We start from the raw sequence: 6,000 nt of genomic DNA on the forward strand, positions 1-6,000 counted from the left end.
TACAGATATTCATGTGTCTGATGAACTGGCATAGAACTATACAGACACAGTGCACCAATCATATGCTATCGTTACGTATGATGTAACCATTGAGGTAAATTGGGTAATGGCTATATGGGGCTTCTCAGTACTATTTTTTTTGAGACAGAGTCTTACTGTGCTGCCCAGGCTGGAGCACAGTGGTGCAATCTCAACTCACTGCAACCTCCACCTCCTGGGTTCAAACGATTCCCTGCCTCAGCCTCCTGAGTAGCTGGGATTACAGGCGCCTGCCACCACGCCCGGCTAATTTTTGTATTTTTTTTAGTAGAGACCGGGTTTCACTATCTTGGCCAGGCTGGTCTTGAACTCCTGACCTTGTGATCTACCCGCCTCGGCCTCCCAAAGTGCTGGAATTACAGGTGTGAGCCACCACGCCCAGCCAGTACTATTTTTATAACTTCCTATGACTATATAATTATCTTAAAATTAAAAAGTTAAAAAAAATTAACTGTAGACATTTGAGATGAAAAATTTCCTAAGCTTTTTCCCATTCAAACCAATGGAAAGCAATGTTTCCCTGAGGACGTGGAATTATAAACACAGATATCTGAGCTGAGTGGTAACAGAGTGGGGTCCACAGAACGGTCCCACCATCGGTTCTGCGGGTGCTGTGCTGCTCTCTTTAGCTCAGCCATCTCTTCTTCAGTGATAGAGCTCAGGGCCAAGTGACCATGATAGGCCCCACCCACAGCAGCAAAAGGCCAGGAGGCCTGGCTGGGTTCCCAGTGGCACAGGCACTGGGAGGGCTGCACACATGCCCCTGCTTCCTGGGAAAACCATTGTTTCTTGGTAACTGAGGGGATTGCAGAGGCAGGATTGCCTAGTGGTTAGGAGCATGGCTCTGGAGTGAAATAGCCTGGTGGGATTCCTGACACTGCCACCAACAGCTGTGTGCCTTTGGCCAGGTGATAACTGCCCTGTGTCACCGCCCCCTCAGAGTTATTATAGGGAGTACATTGGTGGACCTGAAGGACTGGTGACCAGACTTTCTGGGAAAGTGTTCCCCAAATTCCACCTGGCTCAGAGATATGGATTTCACAGACTTTAGCGTCTACCATAAGGCCAGAACCATGCTAGACATTTCTTTTTAAAGTTACTCCTTTCAGCAAACCCACTTGAGTTCCATTCTTCAGATAAAGAGCCAAGATACATTGAAATTACGTGATCTTCTCAGAGACTCCCACCCAGAGAGAGGCACAGCTGGGCTGAACTCCCACCGTCCTCTGATGGGCAAGCCTAGCTCCTTCCCCCTGCAGGGACCCCTTAGAGCAGGGCCTCCTCACCATGACTGAGCAAACCTGTGTAAGTGGCAGTGAACAAAACTCACACCTGAATCATGCACCTCAACTACAACACCCACATTTGAAAGGAAACCTTCCTTGCCCCGCTTGGAGGAAGTGAGCTCAGTTTTGGGAGAGGCTGGGGTGTGTTTTAAGCCCCACTCTCAGTAAAGCTACAGTGGTAGCCATGGTAGGAGTGATTTTTAATATTTCACATACAAAAAAAAAACCTGCTTTAAGAATTGAGAATCGGGAAAAATTGTTCTTTCACATGAATGGCTGTGCTTCCTTCTCTCAGGGACTGTGGGTGGCTTACCCATGGACTCCCTTGAACTGGAAGCCAGTGTCATCCCTGTAAACATGTTAGTCTCCTATGAGACCATTTGCACAACCTTTTAAAATTATGATTTTTATTTCCATTATAACAAGTTATCAGTTGCATGAATCTTAATCAAAGTTGCCTCTATTTCTTTACATTAGGCCCAGCAACCACAGAAGGAAAGAAAAAATCCCCTTAGCCTAGCATTCTGGAGACAGAATTATATATGTTTATTTGTATCAAGATTTGTCTGTTATCCTTTCCAGTTCAAAAATAAAATATTAAAAGGAAGTTTTAGATAAACAGAATCATGAACCCATAGCAGGAATATATTCATTTTAATATATTCTCCTCCATCATTATCCATGTGCATGAATATTTACTTAAATAATTGTGAGCAAATTTAAAATACCAATTTAGGATCTACTTGATAGCATTTAACTGTAAATTTTACATTTTAAATTTCACATGGGTTCCCAATCATGATTTTTAAAAGTTTCCTCATATTTCACAAAGTTCGATGTCTCACATTTACAAATTAACTGATAGGCTCTGCAGAGTCACTATACAGCTTACAGCGCTCAGTCCCCATCCCTGGCTTCTTACATCCTTGAGGTTCCCATGAACACAAAACGTGCCTCTGGAAGAGTCAGGGTACCAAGTCTATCATTTTGCTTCTCTGTATAAATGGAACCATAAATTTGTCCCAAAGCTATTTTGTAGTGGAAGCATAATTTGTTACCCTTTTGCACTCTCTCCAGTGACTCCCATCAGGGAATGTATCAGGGCCAGTGGATGTGACGCAATAATTGTGCCCCAATGTGGGTTGAGATTGCCCACCTGAGCCCCATACCTCTGGAGCCAGACAGAAGTCAGTCACGCCCTGCTTGCACTGGGGACAGTTGAGTTCCCCAGGCTGAGCCAGGGACAACCGGCTGACTTATGTGGTCCTTCCTTATTTCTCTTAAAAATCTCTCTCATGTTTCCTCTCTTTGGTGTTTCCCTTTGTCACCATCTTTAAAAAATGTATCTTCTGTGTTCTTTCCTGTTTAGTCAGCATTCTCTTTACTTCATTTCTTTGAACACATTTTGTATCTTTTTTTTTTTTTTTTTTCTTTTTTTGAGACAGGGTCTAATTCTGTTGCCAGGCTGGAGTGCAGTGGCGTGATCATGGCTCACAGCAGCCTCCACCTCCTGGGCTCAAGCAGTTCTCATGCTTCAGCCTCCTGAGTGGCTGGGACTACTGGACCATGTTTTGTTCAGTTGTTTAGCATTTTAAACTCAAGGCTAAAAATATATCCACTTTCATTCTTCTCCTAATCATTCCAAGTTTTCCCAATTCCCTCTTCTCTTTGAGCCATTAGAACATAACAGCTAAGAGCGCTGGCTCTGGGGCTGACTGCTGGGGTTCAAACCCGGTGCCACTTCCCAGGGGTGTCACTGTGGGCAAGTCACCTAACTTCTGTATGTGTTGGCCCCCACCTATGTGTTCTAAAACTGGTGCCTGGGATTGGTTTTAATCAGGTGTGGCAAAGCGTGCAGACACAGCAATGATTGTCACGAAGGAAGAAGTTTATACTCACGGATCCCTATAAACAAGAGGCCTGGTTCCCCATGCAGGGCCACATGGAGAGCACCAAGGGCAGTCAGGAGGCAGAAGGGGCGGGGCAGCATAGGCTTGAGCCTTTATTGTGTTTTCTGTAAGAAAGGCAGAGGGCAGAATAGGGTGAGCCTTTTAGAATGGGCTAGTTTAAATGGTTCTGGCTGGCTTTGAGGCATAGGGGCTGTCCCTAGTTGTCTGGTACCTGGCCCTGGGTTGATTTAGGGCAGGAGGAATATTAACTTGCTGTGTGAGACTTTGGTAAAGGAGATGATTGGGGGTGTGGGCTCTAGCTTGGTTCGTTTGCTTAAAAGGCACTCCCCTTTGCTATCTGGCTAGGGTTGGGATGGGGAGTCTCTCCCCATTTAGCAAGATCACAAATGCCAGAGCATCAAGAATACAGAAAATTAAAAATATAGAGAGAATACAACTGGCCCTGTGACGAATGGATGCCAGACAAATTCAGAATCTAAGAGAACACGGAGCACCTTGCAAGGTGGCCAGTAATAGGACTTACCTCGTCTAGTCGTTGTGAGGATTAAACAGATGAGCCCATGTAAATTGTTTAGACAGGTGCCTCGCCTGCAGAAGGCACCATGAAAGGTTTGCTGTTACTTCTCCCCTGCTATGCCCCCTTTACTTCCTGTGCTGTGCCGTCCCTCCCTCTCTGTCCTACTCTCAGGCTGCCCGACTCCTTATCAATCCTTCTTCTCAGGTTTCCCCAGCTGCCTGCTTTAATCTACATTCTCCCAGACAATGTCCGGGCCATTCTCTCACCTACATCTTATCTTGTGCTTAGACTATTACGGAGTTACCATTTCACTTCTCTAAAATTTTACATCTCTTAATTCCTGTGACATTTAGATTTGTCTTTATTGTTGCAATGTGTCTTTCTCTGCCCTTTTCTGGTAGCACCCCACCCCACCACCCCCCAACACACCTTCCCGTTTCTCTTTTTTTTTTTTTTTTTTTTTTGAGATGGTGTCTCGCACTGTCGCCTAGGCTGGAGTGCAGTGGCACGATCTCAGCTCACTGCAACCTCCACCTCCCAGCTTCAAGCAATTCTCCTGCCTCAGCCTCCCAAGTAGCTGGGATTACAGGCGCCTGCCACCATGCTCAGCTAATTTTTTGTATTTTTAGTAGAGACAGGGTTTCACTATGTTGGCCAAGCTCCTGACCTGGTGATCCACCCGCCTCGGCCTCCCAAAGTGCTGGGATTACAGGCGTGAGCCACCACACCTGGCCCCCGTTCCTCTATTTCAAATTCATTCATTCACCATTCGGCAATTTGCTTCAGTTTCCTTACATTTGCCTTCTTTCTCATCTGTCTTCTTTTCCATTTTATTCCTCCTCTGTCTTGTCTCACAGTTCACTTAAACTTATATTTCCTATCTGTATGTTTTATAATATTTGTGTTTTAATACTTTTAAAATATCCTTTATTTTACTGTTTCTTCTCTTCCCTTGTCATATTTTAAAGTGTTTTATTTCTCAGACCTCTATATCTTTGCATTAATTCTGTTCCTCTACAGTCGAGTCTGTTCCAAGCTTTCTCTCCTCCTGTGTCCTTCCACGGCCCTGGCTCTCTGCATTATTTCCTTTTAATGAAATACAAATCTTTTCCCCTTGTATTTCTCTCACTTCTCTCCACACATCCCTTGTCTCGCCTTTCCCCATGCCCCTTTAGGTGCTTCTTGATCTTTGCTTTTCCTTTTTAATTCCCCACCATATCAATTTGTAATTTTCCTCTCTCTTACTACTGTGTCATAAATGGGCCTCCCAACAACCACTCCCGTGTGTCTGCCTGGAGGCAGCAGTTTTAAGAAGGATTGGCCGCTGAGCCTCACAGAGGGACCCCCGTCTTATCCTGCAGCGAAGTACCATAGACTGGGTGGCTTACAAACAACAAATTTATTTCTCAAAATTTTGGAGGTGAGAAGTCCAAGATTCACCTGTTGGCATGGTCAGGTTCTGGTGTGGGCCTTCTTCCAGGTTGCAGCTGACACCTTCTCATGTCCTCATATGACATAAACAGGGCTAGAGAGTGTTCTGGGGTCCCTTTTATTAGGGCACTGGTCCCATCATAAGGACTCACTGCCTGTGACCCACTTACCTCCCAAAGGCCCCCCACCTCCAATCACACTGAGGGTTAGAATTTCAACATAGGAATTTTGAGAGGACACAAACACTCAGGCTATGACACGGTCTTTAGACAATCCCAGAATGAGTTGTCAGGTTCTTGGGAGATCTGTAACTGTGGGAAAGCGTCACATCCCAGGGAAAGCCACCGGCTGGGAGAGCCATCCCCGGCAAGGCCTGCTCCCTTTGCGCGGACCTCTGTGGAGAAGCTGCCTTGGCACGTTCTTTCTCCTCCACTGCAAAGTTAAATGTGAGAAGGTAGAAACCCAGAGGCCGTGCTGGCGCTGAGAGATGAGCCCCACTCACCAGATTCAAGATCCTATGATAGGCACAGACACGGGGCAAGCTGACTCCAATTCCAGGAGTTTGGAACTTAAATAGAGTCATAGAGACACTGGGATCTGATCAAAGTGAGTGCATTCGATGACATTTCCTAGAGGGTCCTGACAACTTCATCTGCAGCTGGGGCTGCCCCAGGTTCTGCACCTCCAGCTCACAGTGCACAGGTGTTGCTGAGCTCCTGTAAACAATGAACAGTTAGTGCTCCTGTAAGCACTAACACGTGGGTTTAGGTAGGGATGCCACCAGCTGTGTGGATGAGGCCCCAGGGGAGAGGCCGGG

This window comes from Macaca nemestrina, chromosome 2 (assembly GCF_043159975.1).
Source record: "Macaca nemestrina isolate mMacNem1 chromosome 2, mMacNem.hap1, whole genome shotgun sequence".
NCBI classification, from domain to species: Eukaryota; Metazoa; Chordata; class Mammalia; order Primates; family Cercopithecidae; genus Macaca; species Macaca nemestrina.